Raw genomic sequence first — 24,867 nt, forward strand, 5'->3', positions numbered from 1 at the left:
GTTTCATAGTCTCACCAAAAGAACCTTCAGTGATGGAGAGATGGCTCCACAAAAGCGGAGATAATGTTACAGAAGAAGAGGAATAGATGCTGGGCAGGAAATCATGACAAGTAACAGATAATTACTATGCTCACTGCATTTTTTTCTGTGTGCTGTTCCAGAGAGTGAGTTCACTGGACTTAGTACAACGTCATGAATCAGAGTATGATTATATTCAGTGTGGCTCTATGTATCTGAAACTCAAAACAGTGGCTCAAGTAAGATATAAGTTTATTTCTCTCTTACGTAAAAGAGATAGCTATCCAGGGCCATTTCACAGTTAGCTGGCTGCCTTTTCCAAGGTCAACTTCAAGACAGCTTCTGGAATTTCATCCATCAAATCTGACCTTCAGAGATGAGGAAGGGAGAGGTGGAAGGCAAAAGAACATACCTCCCAGCTCCCGGCGGAGTCAGCTCCTGAGAAAACAGCCTCCTCAGAAATTCCCCCAACACTTTAAATTATATCCCATTTTCCAAAACCTTGTCATTGGACCTTAAAGGCCACTGGCTGGGAATACAGTCTGTTACCTGAGTTCATTGTAGCATCCAATATAACCAGAGTTCCAAACTAGGAAAGGAGAGAGTGAATAGTGTCTCTCCTTAGAAATTACTTCTCTAATCTGCATAGTGCAGGACTAATTCAGGGCAGCTAAAACACCCTGAGAGTTTAAACAACTGAAATTTTAATAATCAATGGAGTCATTATATCTACGATTTAAAGTTCTCTTTTCCTCCTTGCCAATCATTTGAACTTTTTGTCTTAATTGGCTGCTATTTCCAATCAAGTACAATTGTCCTAAAGTAAAGTTAGTCATATTCCACTGATTAGAGTTGTCTTCTAATGATTAATGAGCCAGACTGTGCTTATTTAGAACACGATAGCATCATTCAGTAATGAACTTTCAAGAGATTATTTCCCGTTGCCATATTTCTAATCAAGTGCTCATATGCATAATGAATGCTTCAAGAGAAATCTGTTTTTTGCCTTGTTTACTAGAAGAGTCATCCTAATGGCAAGTCATGAGCATGTTCAGATGGATTGTCTAGTCAGATCTGAACATGAATTAAAAGATTTCAAGGATTCCCAAAACAGTAAAACACAATGGCTTTTAAAATTCTAATAAAGTCACATAAACTCAGATATGTAAGAAACCTTTGAGATTCATTTAGTTAACCCCTAATCTAATTCCATGAATATAACCACCAGTAGGCGATTCTCTAGCATCTTGTGGATGGACTGTGAGCTTTATCACCTCTTGTGTCAGCACCCTCTAGATGGCACTAAATGTTAGAACATTTTTTTCATTGAGCAAAGCCAGAAAATTTACTTGCCCATTATCATATTTAACTTTTTCTCTTTTTCTCCTGTGGTTGCTGTTTATGTGCTGGGTGTTTATTTTAACAAAGCAAACTGTCATCCATGTTGACAGCCATATTAGAACAAAGTTTAATTTCAGAACAGGGTAGCACAAGTGGTGAAAAGATCACCAAAGGATTACAGAAGAAAGGGCGATGGATCAGGGAGGGGCAGGGAAGCCTATTTTGATAGGTGACATTTGAGCCAAGACCTGAGGGACATGAGGGAACCATTCATGCAGATATCTATTTCTCTGCCCAGAGTTCAAGGCAGAGAAAACAGGACGTGAAAGGCTATTGGGGTAGAGCCTGAGTTGGGTGGGTGTGTTCAGGATACAGCAAGACTAGTGTAGCCAGAGCAGAGTGAGTGGGGAGGAACTGGGGGGTAGTTAAGATAGACGGTGAGGGGGTAGTTAAGAAAGACTTCAATCGTGCATGAAGTCTTTGCAAGATTTTGAGAAAATGAGTGATGTGATCTGTCTTAGTTTTCAACGATTCACTCTCTTATGTGTGGAGAACATACTATAAGGCAAGGAGGAAGCAGAGACCACTGAGGAGGCTGCTCTGAAAGTCCAGTGGGGAGACTGGCTTATGCCAAGGTAATAATAGTGTCTATGTGGTCTGAGTCCAGTGGCGCTTTGTAGGAAGAGCCTCCCTGATGCACTAATGTATTAGATGTGCAAGACAGAACAAAATATAATGAATCAGATGATTTTAGCTTGAGCACTTGCAAGAATGCCTGTAGTAATTACTGAGGTGAAGAATCTTGGGAAAAGAGTACACTGCTGCAGGGGAAAATCAAACGCTTGGTTTTTATTTTCATATGCCAGTTAGGTGTCCAAATGGGGACACTGAGTAGGCAGGTAGATATATGAGTTGGAATTCAGCTGCACAGCATTCGTCCAATGTCTTTTAAAGTTGTTTGATTTGTAAGATATCATCTATATTACTTTCTCCTTAGTGTTTCAAAGGGTTTGGCTTGACCATGACAGGTGTTCTTTTCAGTCCTAAATGTCAATATTAATGATATCATGGTCATAATGCCAGTGGTACGCTGGACGATACTGTAGTGTACCCACTGCCTGCAGGATGAAGGTGCTCATTTCCCCAGCTGCTGGGGGTGGGTGCTTAGAGCTCCGGTTGCATCAGACTTGGGATAATTGTCCTTCTTTGAAGGGGGGTGCCTCATACATCTTACGACTAGTCATCAGAGGAAGGATACTAAGGCCTGGGCCCTTTGCCTCAGTTTGGGAACACTCTTGCACAAATGCATCACAGTTAAACTTCTCCTTCTGCTCAATTTTCTTTCTTTACTCCTTAGAAGTATTCCTGAGAGCATTGCCTAATAAACCTTTGACACCCAAGAATCTATTTTTCAGGGAGCCTACCTGAAGCTACAAATGTCTCAAAAAAGTGAATATTTTAAAATAAAGTGTTTTAAGCTTTTCAAAAGTAATAGACATACTATGGTGCAATTGAATTTAGTATTATTTAAATTATTTATTATAATTACCCAAAAATACTGGTTAAAGAAGAGCATTCACTTAAACTACATCCAGTTTAGAATTATATAGATTTATCCAGGCAGAATCAGAGTAGAATGGCAAATAACAAATTTCATTTGCCTTGCATTGCATTTTAAAGTATAATTTTAGATTAAACCATAGATCATCATACTTAAAGGACATTTTAACAGTAATTGCTAAAACAGAAAACATTTCAAACCAAATAATGTTTCAATTGCAAAATTACCTCAGAACAACATAGTATGTTCATTATTTTTATGATTCAAAAACTTCACAAAATGCACCAGAAGTAAGCTCTCAAAGCTTTTATGCAGATTCTAATCTGTCAATCAAATGCTCCTTTTCTGAATATGTTGCTTTTCATCATTTCAAAAAGTTGACATTTCTATGGTTAAGATTAACCCCTCGTTAAAAAATCTCTCCCCCTAACTTCCTGTGTTTTTCAAAAAACACTAGTAAGTAATGTTTGGATGGATTCGATTGTTTACTTGACTGCTTATGAACCAGCAAACGTTAAAAGTCAGAAAGAATGTTTCTTCTTTTTAAATTTTAAGCAGCAAAACAAGTATGAAATTTAAATTTGTTGTGTAAATTTTCTTAGCTTCTATTATGTATTTACTAATATTGATTTTAAATTTTTTGGAAATACAGGAAGAAAAGCATGACTGAAAAAATCAGATATACAAGGAAACTCATTACTTAATTGCTTTTCAAGAGCAATATTTCAATACAGAAACATCTGTTTAACATCTGCCTGAAATTGCTGACCCTTATCTACTTTGTTCCTTTAGTATTTCAGTCTTCAGATTCTTTTTGTTGTTGTTGTTGATAGAGTAAAACTATACCTTAAGAGAGAAATGGGCAATTTTACATGATGTTTAAGTAAAATAGTATAATTTCAAATTATATTTCATAAAAACAATGAAAGATTGCTTTTTCAATCTTAATGACTAAAGTGATTTTTAATATTTTGGAGGTAAGTTTAAACTGTCTGGCCAAAAATCCACTGTGGAATTTTTTTCCTTGCAATAAATCTGAGTAAGTAGATTATAACTTGGATTAAATAAAATTTAGATTAAATAATATTTAGGTAAAACAAAAGTTATATCTATTATGTCATGCATCTCTTAACTGTACTTGCAAGTGAATCCTTATTGCATAAACTAATTTTTTTTTTGTTTTCTTGATGCAAATTGTAAAATAGGAAAACTACCAGCTTCTTTACTCAAATCTATGTGATAGCCTAGAATGGCTTCATATGCCACTTCAAAAGTCAATTAGCAATGAGATGAATTAGATTTTTTCTGAGTGCTTCCAAAAGAGAGAACTGATATGCGCAGGTGAACACAAGAGACGGGCATATTTCAGCATAGTGGTGGAAAGAGCCTTCGAACAACTACAATGGTACAAAATTCAGATGAGCAGTGAATTACCATCTCCTGCTGTGCTTAGATACTAACTGGTCAGAAACATTGTAGAGGACACCACAGCACCAGACAGTAAAGGTGTTTCATTCCAATTCCGGGTTCTCTGATTTAAAATGATGACTTATTTGAATCTACTTCCCTTCAACTCAGGAAGGTTTTAAATTCATGTTGAAAAATGTTAATGCTGATTCCACAAAGCCAGCTTGTCCAATTTTATTCCTCCCAGTGGAGGACAATTAGCTCACAGCTAGAGTCTGTTGGCAGGGCTTAATTGTTGTTAAACTTTGAGTCATTCAGGACGAGGCCCTGCCAGGCTGTCTCCACAGTGACCCTCCTGGTTGTCCATGGAGAATGACCATTGAAGTGCTCGTCAAAATATTTTAAGCGAAGCCATCAGTGGTAGGCATACTAATGGCCCTGAACAATGCCCATGTTCTAATCTGCGAAACCTATGAAAACGTTACCTTCTACAGCAAACAGAGACTTTTGCCTTAAGACACAGAGATTGTCCAGGTAGGCCCAATCCAAGCACATGCATTTTAAAAAGCTGACAATATTTCTCAATTGTTGTCAGAGATGAGAGGACAGAAGAAAGGTTGGAGACATGCAATGTTGTCATCTTTGAGGATGGTGGAAGAGGCCATGAGCCCAGGAGTGTAGTCACCTCTAGAATCTGCAAAGGGTAAGGACATGGATTCTCCCCTAGAACCTCCAGCTAGGAAAGAGCAGCCTTGTCCACATCCTGATCTGAGTTCAGTTAGGCCTGTGTCAGACTTATGACTTACAGAACTGTGTGATTGTAAATTTGTGCTGTTTTAAACCACTCTGTGGTAATTTGTTATGGATCAATCTAACTCTTAGAATACCAATATCTGCTAAAGGGGAGATGTGAACATTTATAAATATAAAGTGAATCAATTCTTCCTAGGATAAACTAGTCTACAAAAATCACAAACTAGCATATGTAATCGGCACAGAAAGATGTTGTCTTTCTAGGAGAAACACATAAATCACTTAGCATGGTGTCTAGCACATGACAGGCCCTCAATAAGTCTTAACTATATTATCACTTAGAAGGGATATTTGATTTTGAGTTACAAAGATCTAAAAATAAGTGGCTTAAAAATAGATGAGCTTTTCTCCCATATACAATGGAGTTCAGAGGTAGGCTGTTCAGGGCTGGCATTTTGACTTTTTTATATTATCAGTGTCTTAGAATACTTCTATCTTCTGCTTTGCTATTCTTTGCAGAAGCTTACACCCTCAGAACCACCTCATGCTCACAATACGGCTGCCATGATCCTACCTACTACATACAGGTAGAAGAAGGAAAAATGCTAGTTGTGCAAAAAGGTGAAGGCCAGCTGAATCCATACCATTAAGAAAACAACAAACAAACAAACGAAACTCTTCCAGAGCCCTGAACACAGTCCCATGCTTTCCCTTTTCTTTAAGATAAGATGAAAAATATATTTTAACTGAATGCATTGCCAAACCTACCAAAAGCAAAATTAAGAAATAAGGAAAATTGGATTTGGATAGGCAACTTGCAGTCTTTCCCACTGTTGTTATTATTATGACTCTAATTATTGGGAGGCCCACGAATAAATGAGTCATTTTTTAGTGGTTTGTTTCTCTGTGTGCCGATAATATTTCCCTTTCAGCAATGTGCAGGAGAGAGTTTATATTGCCTTTCAAGAGCCAGCTGATAAAATTTCAACAATTTTGCACACTGGTAATTAAACACAGCTGTTATTAAAAATTAAATAATATAAACATAATTGAATAAATTATATAAGAAACATGGGTAATAAATATTTGAAACAGATAAATTCCTAATTATTTTACAATACTTACAATTACCTATTTCCCTGAGATTATGTACATGCATTGTATCTGCATGGTGAAGATACTATATAATGGAAGCCCATAGGATGGTGTGTTACCAGGCCTCTCTTACCAATTCTGCATTTAGTGACATCATGTTGGTAGCTTAAAACCAGTCATGCAGGAGGATATTTTACACCATGGAAGTTGACAAATAATAAAATGTGGGGCTCCTTTTCCTAGAAAGTAGGTTGTAAATATTTATTAGCACACTTCTGCCTTATATTAACAAAAATTTGTTAATAGTTTGCTCTATAGATGCTCCCCCGTATAGAGATTAGGGTAAGGACACATTTATTGTTTCCCTCACATAATCACATCCAGAAGGTTAACCAGTAACACATCAGAAGAGGGAAGGATTTGTTCTTCCTCCCTTCACGCTTTGTTTGCAACAACTCCCATGGGGCCACCAGCAAAGCCATCCAGGTATTTCAGCTCTTAGCTGGAGAAAAGAAATTTTTTGGTAAGGAATCTCTAGGAGAGATAGGCAAGGAAAGGAACTGCCACATGTTTTCCCCAAGGACTAGTAAGTTGGTGTATGTCCCTTTGAGCTAGGAACACTCTTCAAAAAAGAAAAGAGCTTCTTAAAAAAAAGCTCTGCCTCACTGATTGTCACTCTCGAGGGTAAGAAAATGAGACATTTTGGGTAAATGAAGATGTGATGTGAAGCAGAAAATCAATGAGACAACGCAGTGGGAATAATTCGAAAGGGTGATTTACAACTCCTTTTCTGTATTTCGTATTTAAATTGAGCCTATTAAATTAGAGCTAATTTTGTTTTTTCACATTGTTTTTTCTTTTGCTGTCTACAATTGTGTGTAAACCTTCTACCCCACTGTCGGGAGTGTGAGATGGTGCCAGAGAGAATTATAGGAGAAAGTAGTTTGGCAGCTTAGTCCTTGGGCAAGGCTGTGGGAAGCAAGCACTCCTCGTTCCAGGGGAGTGTGGATTCGTATGGCCTTTACAAAGGTCATAATTCTTTAGCTCTATGAGTTTAAGCAAGTTATTTACTCTCTCTATGCCTTGGTTTCCCCCTCTATTTAATGACCAAAATAAGAAGGTTGTTTTGAGTAAGAATTACATGGGATAATTGATACAAAATAGTTTACACACTACCTGACACATGGAAAAGATAGTGATAGCTTATGTTAAGATTTCAAGCGTGCTGATCATTTCTTTTAGTTCCTATATTTCAGACATATTTAGGTACTTGCATCCTAAAAACTGATCACTACTTAAAGAGGACAGAAAGTTTTAATATATTATCATAAGACACTATGACAATTATTATACATTCACTCTCAAAATACTTGTTTCTCAGACATATTTTGAAAGTAGTGCCAGAACCATGCAGAAATATCAGAACAAGGTGATCAGTACTGCTGCTTTATGGAAATGTTTGGTCCGCAGACTACATACCTAAACTTCTGCACAAAAAAATCACATTTCACCTTTGGTCAAATATTTTATATGAGTATTGGAGAGTGCATCCTCTGGACAACAACAACAAAAGAAATATGCACTTTGTTTATGAAATTATATTGTTAGTAACTTAAAATTGCAAGTTCATGAAATCCTGTGGTAATGCCGAGAGAAGGCTTGGCTTCTAGAGAATTCTAATATATTCTTTCACAATGAGAAATAGGACTAATTATCAAATAGGCCAAAATACCAGACCTCGCTGATCACCATAATTTCTTCCCGGAAGACTGGTTTACATTTGAAGCCAAATTCTAACAGAATGTTCAGCTTGCCAGCTACATCTTCTGAACTCAGGGAGCTGGGTGAATTCTTTGCCGCAGGTCTGCCTTCTCCTTAAAAAGTATACTAGAACTTTCCTTGGCTATCCATCGGAGCTGGAGACCACCAGATCAATTTCAATTGTTGTGTTTTTGTTTCACTGTTTGGCTTTAGTTAAAAATTGTTTCTTTTGTATATGTTAATGATATTTACTTTGTCCCAGGTCAGACATGCTGATATCCTCTGATATTTCTTTTCATTGCTCTGAACATCTAAGTGGAGGTTTCAATCATCTAAACATTTCTTAGATACCTGTACTAGGTTACTATTGCTGCATAATAAATTCCCACAATTTAAACACAAATGTATTATTTCACAGTTTCTGTGCTGCAAAACCCAGGTGAATAAGGATTATCACTCTGTTGAAATCAAGGTGTCTGATGGAGCTAAGATCTCCTCTGAGGCTCAGGAGGCTCCTTTTCCAAGCTCTCTGGTTGTCAGCAGAATCCAGTTTCTTATGACTGTGGGACTAAGGTCCTCGGATCCTAAAGGCTGTCCACCGTTCCCAGCCACGTGGCTCTCTCCACAAGACGGCAGTTTGTTTCTTCACGGTCAGCAGGAGAGCATCTGCTGCTGCTTGGAATAGCTCTCTGTTCGGTCATGACAGAGTCTTGTATAATTTAATCTAAAAAAGAACTGGCTACCCTTCATATTCATGGGCCCTGCCCACACTCAAAGGGTGGGGATTATACAAAGAGTGTGTGGTATTGTGTATACCATACACCAGGGGGTGGGAATCCTGAGACCCTTTCAGAATTCTGCCTGCCGCACTGTCTATTTACTGGTTATTATGAGGCTAAGAGATTCACAGGGATGCATATGACGTGAACTATGATCGCAAAGAAGCGTAGTATCAATCTAGATTCTGGTGTGTCCGGCTGCTATTGCCTCTAAGTTTTTTCCCACTATAATTTGATTTTCCATAGCCATAAATGATGGCTTTGAACTTGGATTTGAAGAATTAGATCTGAAGGATGCAGTGAGTTTACATGGGGAATAAAATGATGCTGAAGGGCTCTAGTATGCTGCTTTTCGGTGGGGGGGGGGGAAATAGCTTATTGTATACATAAATTCTTTTTATCAGGATTCAGAATAACAGATTATGGTAATTATAAGAAATAGTAAGAGTCACCAGCTGAATGCTTATTATACCAGGGGCTCTACATACATTACTTCTTCCAGTCTTCCCTATGGCAAAATTGAAGCTCAATTAATATTAATGATGAATAAATGTTATAACGGTAAAAAGTAATTAATGTCAATTTATTGTTCAGTACAAACAGCTAGTAAGTCTCAGAGCTAGGGTTTCAAATCTAGCTCCATTTGAGTTTGGAGACTATATTCTCTAAATTCTACACAGTTGTTAATACTCTGACCCTGATAAATTCCCATTCAGCTTGTCCACAAACATTTATTGAGGGCCTACTACGTGCTGGTACTGTACTAACCACAAGGAATATAATGGGGAAACAAATAGATATTTTCCCTGACCTCCGACAAGGCTCAAGTTTCCACCGGGATCTGAGACCATAACTGTTCCTCACATCAAATAAAGGGCTCATCTATGTTATTAGTATTCTTAATACTAATTAGTAGTATCAGTAATCCTGCTTTATATTAAATACAATACATATGCTTGGGTTTCTAATATAGTCACAGTGAATAAACTTCCTAAAACTGTAATAGGATGCTGTAACCTTTGTACTTGCAGTTACTACTAGAAAAGGAATAAGATAAGGTGTGTATGTGTGTGCACGTGTGTACGCACCTGTTTTAATTGAAGAAAAATAACTTATTTGGTGAAAAATTATTATTAACCATCAAAGAATTAAAAATTCTAAACTTGGGTTGTTCTTATGAAGTGTGTCTCTTTGGGTTGGAGCAGGGTTACCCAGTTGCTAGACTGAGCGTGTGCTCTGGGCATGAACAAAGCGGGGCACAAACACACAAACAAATCAATAGATAAATAAATAGAAGAGCGGGAGAGAGAGAAAGATGGGGAAAGAGAGAGAGAGAGAGAAAGAGAGATTTGGCTTCAGAAAATGTATCCAGAATTTTGAAAACAGAAAATCTAGGAAGAAATTTTTTAATATATATGTACATGTAAGTTTTACTTAACTGTTTTTATTCTGTATTATATAAGGGGAGAAAATCAAGTGTACCATAATGTTCTCAGTGACCTGGGCTTCTAAAAACCCTAAGAGAACCTGTTTTATTTGGCATAAGCTACCTGACACTTTGTTTCTCTTTTTGCAGTTACCCCTAAAACGGATGGACTCTGGAAGTGAACTGCTGTGTAACCTCCATTCCTACACTACAGAAATCAAACTGCTGAACTTCAATTTTTTTGGTCCATTACAAAGAAGCAACTACTGCCACCTAATGGTGGCAATGCAAATTGCAGTAGGTTCTTTGATAAGCATCTGCAACTTTTATAGCACATTGGACTCTAAAAATGGTGTCAGTTCAATATGCAAATAACATTAAAATAAAAAATATGGCAATGATAAATATGGAAACATCTATTACTATTACTAATGCAGCATTATATAATCATAGGGCTAGGAAAAACTTTACACCTCATATTAATACCTGACATTAATTTCAGTTTTTTGATAAATGTTTTCATGATGTTACTTCTGTTACAACAAAAGTATAATATAGCATAAGGAAATTATTTTTTATGATTCCAGGTAGGTTTTTCAATAAATATACAATGTTAATTGTTTGGAGTTTACAGTGAAATAAAATCTAAATATTTGATAGTGACTTTCTAAGTATTTTTTGTTTATGTGTTTAAATGTTCCATGAATTTTTTTTTCTTTGGGAGGATATATTTTAAATGTTTAGTGAAAACTAATGTTTATTGTATAATTTAAGATGAATTACCATAATGTCAAAGTTAGGTAATCAGTCAGTATAATGATTTAATGGGGATGTGATAATCATTAATATTCAGGATCTGTCCTCTAAAGAGACAGCACAGATAGTTGTCTACCTAGTGGGATCTGTAGGTTGCTTAACAATAAAAATAATTAAAAAAAACCCCACACAAATCAGTAGCAAAAACAGGCATTTGGAAATTTAAAAATGCATGTTAATATAATTTATTGATTAAAGAAGAAATAATGAATTATCCATAAATCAAAATGGATGTCTGATAGATATATCAAATAAAAAAGGAAGCTGCAGATTCATAAAATGATAGCATTTATGTAACTTTAAACACATAAGACATTACTATGTATAAATACATAGGCACTGGCTACTATAACATGCAGGAGATGACATAAAGCATCTTCAGAGCAGTGGATACTTCTAGGAAGTGAGGAAGAAGAAAGACTAGAATTACAGTTATAGCTGAATCTAAAACAATTTCTTTTAAAAAAAGATCTGAAGCAAAAGTGATGAAGTGTTATCTTAAATCTGTTTGTTGGATACTGAGCTTTAAAAATCTTTTAAAAATATATATAGATATGTTGCAATTAAAATAAAAATAATGTCTTAAGAAATAAATCATCCAAGTAGAAAAGAGTGTCCTTTTAGTCTGGGGAAACTGTGTCCATCCTGGCTCTTCCACTTGGGAGTGTGGGGCTTTGGATAAATCATATAATTACATTGGGTCCCAGGGTCCCATGTCATAAAATTACTCTGAGCATCGTATAGGGCATTTACCTAATTTAGAACTGCCACATGACACATGCTCAACAAATATTTATTCTCACATTTGTTGAATAAATGAATGAATAAAGGAAATCATGACCTGGAGGTCTCGAATCCTAATGAGTGAGCAATACACACCTTCCTCAATTTAGAATCCAGAAACAGGTCTGATAGAGTAAACAAAAGATAATCACTTCTGTGTTTGCCAAGAGGCGTGCAGTGAGTCTTGCCATGTTTTAACCTTTATCTTTTGCTTGCAACAAATTAAACATTACTTTCTGCCACATGAGAAAGCTGCACCTTTGGTCATTCTATTATTTGTCCTGATTTAAAGATGTTTTTCAGTATATAGTTCAATGAGTAATTCTGAGGTGGCCTTCTCAGCAAAATAGCTTTCTCTTAGAAATAAAATGGTGCTTAGATTTTGGATATGATTTTGGTTGTGAAAATGATGAACACCTTTATTTGGCAATATTTAACCTGATAGTCATTAAAAGCAAGTCACCTTTTCACCACCCTGCAACTCCCTCCCCCACCCTGACCCCTGCAAAGACATGCTTCTGTTAACTATCTCTGTGCTAAATATTAAACTCCCATCACAGAACATGAAGTTTCTGAGCTACCTGGTGCCAAAATAACCAGTTGAAAGGTGAATAATTCAGTCAAGATGATTTTGTGGAATTCTTTAGAAGAAAATATGCTTAGTTTAAAAAAATAATTAGCCATTTCCCTGAACTCAGCTTCTTTTTCAAATGAACTTATCAAAACCATCTGTATGTCTAGACATGGCCCAAGATAAAGTATTCCCAACAGTATATTAAGTAATGAAAATGAACAAGTTTAGAAAATGAATAGTACTGTAGGGAATATTAGTAATCCTGGTAAAGGAATTTAAGGGATGGTTTAAGTTTGAGATCTACTTAAAGTCTACATGCTTAGTACTCCAAGGTGAGTAATTTACTTAAATATTAATTTCAAAAACAGAGTTATTTTACCATCTGGAAGCAATATTTTGCAAGGTATAATAATTTAATTACCTAAGACCTATCTAATGCAATTCTGAGAAATACACTGTGGATATTTTTCTTTGTGGAACTAAAAGGTGAGATTATTGATTTTTAAAATCTGATATATTTAACTATGTATATTTTTACATAGATTTACCGTAAATCTTATGGAATCATTAAGCAGTAACCATGGAGGTAATTTTGGTTTGTATAATAAGTTGGCTATATATGCTTAGGCTTTTATTTCAGGCCTAATAACATTCTAAGTTAGAGCTCTTCTAATTTTTCACGAGGCCTAGACTAATATTCCCAGTTAAAGTTTACGAGAGAAGTAACATTCAAAATTTCCCGTTTCAGCATTGCTCCCTCACTGTACTAATAGAGAGAGGTAAAGTAAAAGAAAAAATCAAAGAGCAAGGTAAGACTGTGAGGATACTAACGGAGGATCCATGATCCCATGGGAAACGGACCACAGCGCCCAGGTCATGACTGTATTTTTAAAAATTACTTTTTCTAAACTGTTTTATTGGGATGTAACTCATTTTCTTCTATTTTGCAGGTTGTCTTTTCACTTTCTTGATGCTGTCATTTGAAAGACAAATATTTTTAATTTTTATGACATCCAGTTTATTTTTCCTTGTGTAGCTTAAGCTTTTGGTGGCATACCTAAGAGAGCTTTGCCTAGTGAGATCATGGAAATTAATCTTGTATTTTCTCCTATGAGTTTTATAATTTTAGCTCTTATATTTGTTTTTCTTCTGGGAATTACTTTCTGTGTATGGCGTAAGAAAAATGGTTCAGTATAACTCTGCATGTGTCTATCCAGTGTCCCAGCACCATATGTGGAAAAGACTACTCAGTCTCCATTGAATTTTCTTAACACTCTTGTCAGAAATCAATAGATCACAAATATGAGGATGTACTTTTTGGACTCCCACTTCGATTCCATTGATCTCTCTTTCTATCGTCCTACCAGTACCACACCCTCTTGCTTACTGTACTAAGTTTTGAAATTGGGCAATGTGAGTCCTGCACCTTTGTTCTTTTATTTCAGAATGTTTTGGCTATTGTGGGTTTCTTGAACTTCTATATACATTTCAGGATGAGTTTATCAATTTCTGCAAAAGCAGAATATAGAAATTTGATAGGTGTTGTGTTGAATTTGTGCATCACTTGGGAAGTATCACCATCTTAACTGTATTGAGTCTCCTAAATCCAGAAACACGAAATAGCTTTTCACTTATTCAGACTCTCTTTAATTTCTTTCAATAATTTTTGTAGTTTTCGGTTAAAAAATATTACACCTATTTCTTCAACTTACACCTGTGTTTTATTATTTTTTATTCTATTGGAAAAATTCTTTTATTAATTTCATTTTTGAAATTTTCCATTGTTAGTATACAGAAATACAGTTAATTTTTATATGTTAATCTGATATTCTGCATCCTTAACTCATTTATTAATTCTACTATTCTAATAGTTTTAGTGGATTTTAGTTTTAATACATTGCTATACAAAATAATGTCTTTTGAAAATAGAAATAGGTTTGATTCTTTCCAATGTGGGTGCATTTATTTTTCTTGCCTAAATGCCTGAGAACCCCCAGTAAAACAATGAATAAAATTGGTGAGAGTGGACATCCTTGCCTTGTTTCTGACCTTAGGGAGAAAACATTGGGCACACGAGGGAGGCAATCAATCAATGTGCCTCACATCGAGGTTTCTCTCTCTCTCTTTCCCCCTCCTTCCCTCCCTTCTACTCTCTCTCTGAAAAGCAATGGGAAAAACATCCTTGAGTGAAGATTAACAAAATAAAAAACAAAATATAATAAAACCAGAGAATATACAGAGTTATGAAACAAATCCCTGAAATATACAGATTCAGCTTATGTGCTACAGTGCACTTGCCTTGCTTACCAGTTTGTGCTGTTCCCTGGTCTTTGCAGGGTAGGTAATGGTACCCTCCAGAAAGAGGAGTGGCTGTGTGTTTCCAAGATGTTAGATGTGGGCTGACATTGTCATCAGGGTCCTCTGTTTGGAATGAGAACATACAGATGCCTGGTAATGTGTAAGAGAGTGGGCCCAAGTCCATTTCACGGGAGGTTCAGTGGATCTATGGACTCAGCCTGCGGTTATGTCCCCAGTCCTAGAAGGTGTGATTTAGCTGTATACTCGGCTACCGGTAGAACCCTCACGCTTACTTCCTGGCCTGTTAGAGAAAGGACTGCTGTGGGAGGAATGGTCAGCTGAATCAGACGGTGGTCCAGTTGCAGCTGCTTCGCTGGACGGGAAGTCTTTGCGGGAACCGACGACATAGCCTCTGGCTGCTGCTGGACAGGAATTCTTCATCCTTTGCGTAGGGAGGCACACGAGCAAGTTCACGGCACGTAGCAGAAGGTTACACGTTCATTGTTCGCTTCAGGGTTTTCATGATGCTGACTCGCTTTGTTGTTGTTGTCATAAGTTTGGAGGAATCCTGACTGTCTTGGCTTTTCTTGGAATACCACATGGGTCCCCTATTTTAATGCCATTATGCTAATTACACTTGTTGAACAGGAAGTAACATTTACCTTAGTCACATACATACATACATATATATATATATATATACACATACATACACACCAGGGGTGCTGAAACATTTGAAATTTCTTAGTGAACCACTGATCTGGGAAATGGTAGGAATTCTCCTCTAATGTAAAGAAACATTTTTGCATTTTGGCCCACTCTTAAGAAAGAGGCATCGTGTTTTGTTGTACCAATGATTTGATTTTTTTTTTTTTTTTTTGAGACAGGTTATGCCACACTTGAAAATATTGCCTCCAACTCATTAATCAGATAATGGGAAAAGCTTACAATATTGTTATGGGGCTCAGACTGGAGATGACTCTGCAGCATATGTAGGCTGTGGTGCAATCTTCTCTGTCACTCGGCTGTGTAATCCTGCAGATCTGATGGTGCTGGAGGTACCGGGAGTAGCCATGTGGAGTCTGGAAAGCTCCAATAAGAGAGCGTCAGTGACGTCAGACCTCTAGGTTTCTTGAGTTAATCTCCACTTGAAAAACAGCTCCTTGGAAACTAAAGGGCCTTGATAGAGATTGAGAGTCCGATCGAGGGAGTAAAGACTGACAATAGAACTTAAGGTACTTATGCTAAATTAAACATGATCAAATCCACAGTCATCGGGGGCACAGAAGAATCATTCATCTCCTGTATGATGGAAACAGTTTATTTAATATTTGCAAACCAGAAGCAGAAGCTACAAGTAGATTACATAAAGGGACGGCAGGCTCTGCCTCGTCAACTACCTCTACAGCGATGAAGGAAAATTTTCAGTGGTCAGCACCCCAAGCAGTACATAATGTTCACTTGACATGCAGGCAGAGGCAACCTGATACATGAAAATAGACAGAATTTTCTTGAGGTGCTGGAAATGTTTTATATCTGTGCTGTCCCATATGGCAGCCACTAGCCACACATGGTTATCGAGCACTTGAAATGTGACTAGTGCAACTGCGGAACTGTATTTTTAATTTGAGTTCATTTTAATTTATTTATATCTAAATAGGCACATTAGGTTAATGGCTGCGTATTGGGCACCACAGATCTAGATTTTATATATATATTTTAAACTACATAAACAAGCAAAAGTCATTGATCAAATTATTCTAATAATGTCCAACTAACATTAGATGTGCCTCTGGTTAGCTAAATGATGCTTCTGTCTGAGCTATGTTTTAACTGTATCTCTTCCAATGATTTCTTCATTGAATTTATAGTCATTAACTGCTGGGAAACCTGCCAGGTACCTAAGGGGATGAGTTTCTTTCTCTTTTCCTCACTGTCCTCCTGGCCATGAACCACACTGACACTGCCCCTACTGCCCAGATGCTGTTCATGTGCCAGGAGCTGGTGCTGGGAGCACTTGAACCAGAGGACGAGTGAGACAGGGGAGGGCCGGATGGCACAGGGAGAGGGGGTGAGGTGAACTAGACTTGTCCCATCCTGACTGCCAGGGTCAGCCTCTGGCCAGGCCCTGGTTTCACCCAACACAAAGGCAGGGGCACAGCTGATTCCGGTTCAGTTGCTACAGGAGACAAAGGCAGAGTGGGAGAGAGTGTTGGGAGACAATGAAGTAGGAAAGGTGAACGAGGACGGACAAAGGCTCAGTTGGCCCTGGGAAGCGGAAGACCTGGAACAGGACAGGCAGCCTCAAGTCAGGCTCCTCTGCCCAGGGGCCGATCAGGAGGGTGAGTCCAAAGGGGACAGATATGAGCCTCACTTGCTGCAAAGCCTGCTCTTCCGGATGTTAGCTGGAGTCTGCGGGACATCCATACCTACAGACCTGCCCCTCTCTACCGAGGCTTATGTGCTCCACCAGGGATTAAACTGTCCGGTAAAATAGAGCTCCCCAAACCCACCTGAAGGAAAGTTAACACACTGTGCGGAAATGTATCTCATTCAATCATCTGTTTAGGTCCTTGGTCACTGGCTGCCTTTCTGCTAAATATCTGAGCTGGAAGCAGCTTGGGTTGCCCCTTGGGCAGGTAGGCGAAGTTTCAGGGGTAGAAAGGATACGTCTTCCTCAATTTAGCTGTGCCACCCATCAATGTCTGAAATAAACAACAGATTTATATCCGGCCATTTCCCTCAACCTCAGTTTTAGCACCCAAAGGGGACAAATGTCTTGGGATCACAGTGGGCATGCTGGTATTGATTGATCGATTGATTGACTACTTATACTGCTTCTTACTACCATGGGCTCTTAGACTATTATCAGCCAGTACAAAAGTACTGCAGTATTTTATCAACCCATAAACGTGTTAAAATTGGCTTTCCCTGGGGGTGCCAGTCCTGAAGGCATGTGATGGCATTTCCCCGTTATTAGTTTCCCATAACTTTGTCTTTTCTCTCCCAGGAACTCGAATTGTTTTAAGTCTTCTTATTTTGTTTCTGTGTCAGCTGTATTCAAATGAGAATACCGATATGTGTTTGCCATTACCATTCATTATTTATCAAACTGATAATTTATCATTATTATTAAACTGACTCGTAGTTTCCTCCAGGATTTTGAGTAAGGAAGCCAGTCTGCAGAAAAGTGATTTGACGAAGAGCTGAGTGAAGGCTGGGACACTGGTCTCCAGAGTTGTGCATATAACTTGTGGAGTCCCCACACCGAACGGGGCCCTGTCGGGATAGGATTCAAGAAGGTTGCGCTAACCTTCAGAATTAGAATTTTGTTTTCTTTTTTATTGAATTTATTGAGATGATACTGGTTAACAACATTATACAGGTTTCAGGTGCACATTCCACAACACATCATCTATACGCTGTATTGTGTTCACCGCCCAAGTCAAGACTCCTTCCATCACCATTTATCCTCCTATACCTTCCTCTACCTCCCCCCACACCCCACCCTTTTGGCAGTCACCACCCTATTGTACGTGTCTATGAGTTTTTCCTTTTGCTCAATCTCTCCACCCCACCCTTGTCCCTTCAACTCAACCCCTCACTCCCCAACGGCAGTCAGCCTGCTCGCTATCTATGAGTCTGTGTCTATTTTGCTTGTTAGTTTATTTTGTTCATTAGATTCTACATATGAGTGAAATCATATGGTATTTGTCCTTCTCTGACCGGCTTATTTCACTTAGTATAATGCTCTCCAGTTCCATCCATGATGTTGCAAAGGGTAAGATTTCCTTCATTTTTATGGCCGGGTGGTATTCTATTTTGTAAATGTACCACAGCTTTTTTACCCATTCATCCACTAATGGGCACTTGAACTACTTCCAAATCTTGATTATTGTAAATTATGCTGCAAAGAACATAGGGGTGCATATATTCTTTCAAATTAGTGTTTCGGTTTTCTTCGGATAAATTCCCAGAAGTGGAATCACTGGATCATAAGGCAGTTCCATTTTCAACTTTTTGAGGTCACTCCACACTGGTTTCCAGAGTGGCTGCACCGATCTGCATTCCCCATCAGGGAGATTGGAAGTCTCGCTCTAGGCAGCTCGGGGAAGGCTTTTGTTTATGTATGTATGTATGTATGCATGCATGTATGTATGTATGTATGTCAGTGAAATTTACCAAAGGCCTTACTGAGAGTCACTGGAGCCAAACTTTGGAGTAAGTGCTGTTAGCATCATGCACTGAGCTTTAGGTAACTTCCCATGCCTGGCCGCCCAAGCCCAAGATCTGATAATCAGCCCAGTCAGCGACAAAGTGATTGTGTCCACTCTGCCTGGAATCCTGGTTGTGCGCTCGCAGGCCAGCGGATTCCTCTTCTGGGGGCCTGATGACATTCAACACTGGGATGCAGCTTCTTTGTTTCTGCGCCTTCACGACTGTTTATACAGAGGCCTCAGCCTTCCCATCTGTAAATACTCAAAGTTCACTTCAAGTGCAGTCTATGGATTCCTCTGCTCCCCTCCAGTGAGCTTGGCGAAGTGCCCACAGCCCAGCTGCTTTTTTATGGTTGACCCCAGGGATTTGAGTTTCTTTGACCTGAGCATTAAGTGGGGCACGGCCCTTCCCAGCCTGAGCTCCAGACCTCCTCCAGGTCCTGCTCTGCCTGCTGGGTTTGCTGTGTAGCACGCATGCCCGAGACAGGAGGGGGAGCCAGTGACTTAGCTTATTCCAGTGGGGGGAGCTCGGTCCTGGCCAAGGTCTGAGTTGAAGCACTCTGCCCCATTTGAGGGAGGCCCTGGCATTTAGTTACATAAGTATACATTTCTCTCCATTAACAGCCCAGCAATGCTACTACTGCAAGTAGTAACAGATTATATTTTGGCTTTAAATAAAAGATAGGATGTGCTAGCGATAGTTCACTTATTTGACTGAATGAGTATGTCCCTTAATTAGATACCTGAAAACAAAGTTACTCCTGTGGTCTACTATTAATCTATGCCCCTTCTCTCCATAATGTTTTCTCTTCTCCCTTTTCCTTTCAAGTAGGAGTTTTTGAATCTGATCCTGTTATCTCAAGAGAGGTCTCTGGAAGGGCAAAAGCCCAAGCTGTCTGACAAAAGGCATTTCCTTGTTTGGGTATTTAAAAAGCTAAACCCCAGAGGCTAAAGATGAGTTGGCTAGTCAAAGTAAAATAGCTTTCAAAAAAAATGGAGAGAGAAGGCTCTTCACAGACTAGTAAGAGATTAGCACCAGCAGGGGAGAGGGAAACACCAGAGACTATGTCCAGTCTACTGGGTGGGCCTGGGCAGGCAGTAAAGGGAGGGGCTCCACAATCCAGTGCACCGGGCATCTCCAACACCTACTATGGAAAAAGTAGGTCACATAAATGGTTGCAAAGGGCCTGGTGTCGAAAAAAAAACAAAAATCCTGCAACTGTTATAAAAAATGTCCACTGGCACTCTGCCTCCGTTGTTGGAGAGATAACTGAGGCTGAATGGGTCTATGGGAAACAGGACAGATAAAAAGACAGCCCCATCTCAGCTCCTGTAATTGTTGCCACATGAAGAGGTGACACACAATTGCTAGATTTTCTCACTTTTCAGAGAAGCCAGAAATTTTGATTTTTTAAAGTGTACTCTCCTGACTTTTAAAAGTTGGCTAAAGTGTTTTTAAAACATAGCTTAGGCCAAACAAAGCACATCTGTGGGACAGATGTATCCTCTGTATCACTGCTTTGCAACCTGTATTCTAAGCAGGACCAAAGTCCATCTCAGCATCCCTATGCCTGAGGCTGGCACTGAAACAGCAGAGGGCTGCTGGTCTGAAGGGGTCATGAAGAGAGGGGCCCTGGTAATATGCACTCTGATGACCAAGGACCGGAAGACACCTCCACTACCAATGTTTTGACCCCCTGGCCTAATTCAAGAGTGTGAGCAAGAGTACGAATTCACTAGTCAAGCAGAATGAAGTTTGAAAATAGAAATTGATTTAAGTTATGGAGAAAAGGTACATGTTAATTCTTGTACACAGAATTTGTGGATTGAGATTTATATCTGCTATGCCCAAGGACTTGTCAGGTATTGCTAACAATTCCCAGGTGAGCACAAATTGACCTCCCGCATTGGACCCAGTAGACGTCCCCTTAATCTTCAGGCCATCTGGTGACCTGGTGATATGCTGCAAACTTTGTTATGGGTAAGGGGGGGCCCTGTTCCATAGAGAATCTAGACAGATCTCTGTCTTTTTTTTCTTCTTACTTTTAGCAGCATTTTTTGGAGATATAGTTCACGTAACATAAAACTTACCCACTGTAATTATATAATGCAATGGTTCTAGTAAACACCACAATTCAGTTTTAGAAAATTTATATCACTGCAGAGAGTTCCCCTGTGCCCCTTTCCAGTCAGTCCTCCCTCCCACTCCTAGCCCTGGGCTACCACTGATCTGCTTTCTGTCTAAAATCTTCTTGTCTGGACATTTCATATAAATGGAATAATTAAATCGATACTTTTCTGTATCTGACGTCTTTCACTTAACATAATGCTTTTAAGGTTCATTCATGTTGAAACAAGCATCAGTTCCTTTTTTAAAAAATTGTATTATGGAATAGTATTCCACTGTATGGATATGCCCCATAAAAAATAAAAAAAAATACATTCACCAGTTGATGGATGTTTGGATTGCTTCCTGTTTGGGGCTTTTATGAATGATGCTGCCATGAACATTTACGCACATGTGTCTGTGTGGCACTGCCATGCTTTTGAGATGGAATGCTTCAACATCAGCCATTAAGAGTAGAAACTAATAAAATGTATATGTATATATATTTTTAAAAGTAAATGACACCCCATTCAGCTACCATTTCAAAGAATATCTTCCTAGAAGATATACACATGCACACACAGTCTTATATATCCCAAGGATCCCTAAGCTTTCTGGCCTCCTGAGATCACTGTTTTCTTTATCTGAATGTCTGGTTTTTTAGCTTGGTATTTCTTGGGATTCCTGGGGAGTGCATGCCCTCTCCTGGTTGTTGCTTATCAGTCCACTTTGAAAGGTTCCTCTGGTTTCTCTTGTCACATTGACCATCTGTACTAGTGAGAAACTGGAAGATTAAAAACTCATTCATGAGAAACTAGACCCCCTACTCACAAACCGTGCGATGCTTTCTCCGAGTGCTGGCCTGAGCCGCCCCGCCCTGCTCTAGCCATCTGGTCCCTGCACTTTGCCAGAGTCTGGAGTCTGGATGGATGCTATCATATAATGAGTAGTCAGTGGTCTCAAGTTTACCATCTTTCAAAAAACAAGCCAGAGGAAACTCTTTCATCACATGATGTGAAAACAGGAGAAAAATGTTTGCATTTCATAATTTTTGACTCTCGAATCATGAGTATCACTGGTCTTCTTCCTGCAAATTAAGACACCTTTAAGACATCTCTCTGGAATAGGTGTATAAAGACTGGTCCCAGGTTGTCATTCCTCAAATTGCTCAACACTTCGCCAAGAGACGGTGATGCCCAGTACAGCCAGGAGCCCTGCACTCCCAGGACTTGTCCACCTCACGTACCAAGTCCTCCCACTGGTGCCTGCCAGTGCCCTTCCCTGAGAGTCCTGTGAGTGGCCCTGGGTGGTCAGCAGTAACCTATTTTCAGGAAGAACCCTAATAGTCCCCGTTTTCCTATGTGAATCACAGAAATAGTGTTGACGTGAACAGGGCCTATGGCTCTCTCAACATCAGCTCAAGCAATGTCTCCCATTCCTACAACCCAGTCCAGGTCTTTCTATTTTGTTTGAGTCGACCTCTGAGTGTCAGACCTTCTTTCACTTCCTTCGTTAGACTCACGCTGGCTCTACGCCATAGGGATAAATAACCTTACTCAAAATTAGAGGGTAAAAGCAAGGTGAAGACTGTGCTACAGGATTATCATGAGGATTAAACAAGTTAATATACAAGAGAACGTAGAACAGTGGCTGGCCCTTAGGAGATGCCCCCCAGTGTAAGTGATGACGATGAAGATGATTATTACGGCCCAGAGGAAACGTCTGCTGCGCTTTTTATTGGTTCGATTCATCTATCTGCTCTGACACCGACATCACACGTTTTCATTATTATACTTTTAAAATACAATTGACGGAGAGAAACAAGATGGCGGCGCAGGTAACCGAGGGACCCGCCGCCTCCCGCAACCACATCAGAATCACAACTAAAACACAGAACCACCGTCACTCAGAGCCTCCTGACATCCAGCTGAACAGAAGCCCCACAACCAGGGACCTGAGGAAGCACCGAGACCGGTAGGAGGGGCGGAGACGCGGGTGGATCAGAGCAGAATCACAGAGACATGGCCGCGGGCCCACACCCAGTGCCGCGGGGTAAACCCGGGAGGGAATCTCGGTGGTGGGGGTTTCCCGGAGGAGCGAGGGGTCCCAGCCCCACAGCAGCTCCCAGCCCAGGGCTCCAAGGCGGGGAAGAGACGTCCCCACAGCTTCAGGCTGTGAAACCAGCGGGGACTGTCCCTGAGGGTCGCGGAGGCTGCGGGAGCCCCAGCAGCTCCTCTAAAGGGCCCCGCACAGACTCACTCGGACGCTCCCTCTGAGCCCAGCGCCGGGCAGCAGCCGGAAAGGACCCGGGACACTCGGGGGGAACTAACCTGCCTGAGATCCGGGCGGGAGGCGGAGGGCGGCTTCCTCCCGGGCAGAAGGGCTGGCGGAGGCCATGGCTCCTGTGGCGAGTCCTCCCCGCACACAGCCGGCGGGCAGGCGCCATATTCGAATCGCCAGCACCTGACTCACACCTTAGGCCCCGCCCCGTGATTCCCGGAGGCCCCGCCCTCCCCACCTGCAGCTCATCCAGGCCATTTCCAGGGGCTTTTCTGTGCAAGTGGCCTCTTGAGCCTCATGCTTAGGACTTTCCTAAAGCCTCTCAAACAAGCAGCAGAGGGCCCCATATGGCTTGATAAACGGCCCCAGGCCTGGCACTAGCGGCAGCTGCATTGGCTCATAGCTTGGCCTCTCCTGGACACCTCCAAGCCCAGCACAAGTAGCAGCCAGCTATGGTTTGCTGAGTAGCTCATGCTGGGGGGCACTGGGCAAGGCACTGGCACAGGCTGACTTTGCACTTCCCGGGAGGCCCCAGAGACAGTGCACCTGGTGGTCAGACTCAACCACGCTGGATTACAACCCTACCACAGCCACGAGTGACACACTCAAGGGGCGCACTTGGTGAACACCAAAGCCCCACTGAAGTAAATCCTGCTCCATAGGGATGTCTCCAGCACAGCAGCTCTTTGGCTGTAGTTGTAGCTGGTCCTCACAGAGGATTGGCCTGGAGGTCCATTCCTCCCAGTGATGCCAACAGCAACCAAGGCTCAACTACAACAGGACAGTGCACACAACCCACACAGGGGAGCACATAGAAGGCCCAGCTCAGGTGACTGGGGAGGCTGAGCCACTGGACCCCACAGGACACCTACTACACAAAGCCACTCTACAAATTCCGGGAGACATAGAAACAAACACCTGGAAGCAGCCAAAATGTGGAGGCAAAGAAACAGGTCACAAAAGAAAGAACAGAAGAAATCTCTAGAAGAGGAACTAAATGAAATACATCCAAGCAAGGTAACAGATGCAGAGTTCAGAATAATGGTTATAAGGATGCTCAAGGATATTAGTAAGACTATTAAGAAAACAAGCGAGACCATTGATGACTTAATAAAGTACCAATCAGAAATGAAGGAACTGAAAGAAAGAATAATTTACAGGGAATCAACTGTAGAGTAGAGGATGCTGAGAATCAAATCAGCAATTTGGAACATGAGGAAACAAAAAACACCAAACCAGAAGAGCAAAGGGGAAAAAGAATCCAGAAATATGAAGATAGCATAAGAAGCCTCTGGGACAACTTCAAGAGGCCCAACATTTGTATTATTATGGTGACAGAAGGGGAAGAAAGAGAGCAAGAAATTGAAAACCTATTTGAAAAAGTAATTAGAGAAAACTTCTCCTACCTGGGGAAAGAAATAGACTTACAAGTCCAGGAATAACAGAGGGTCCCAAAAAAGAGGAACCCAAAGAGGCTCACAGCAAGACACATCATAATTAAAATGCCAAAGGTTAAAGACAAAGAGAGAATCTTAAAAGCAGCAAGAGAAAAGCAGTTAGTTACCTACAAGGGAGCACCCATATGACTATCAGCTGATTTCTCAACAGAAACTTTGCAGGCCAGAAGGGAGTGGCAAGAAATATTCAAAGT

This window comes from Miniopterus schreibersii, assembly GCF_964146895.1.
Source record: "Miniopterus schreibersii genome assembly, chromosome: 5".
In the NCBI taxonomy this organism is placed as follows: Eukaryota; Metazoa; Chordata; class Mammalia; order Chiroptera; family Miniopteridae; genus Miniopterus; species Miniopterus schreibersii.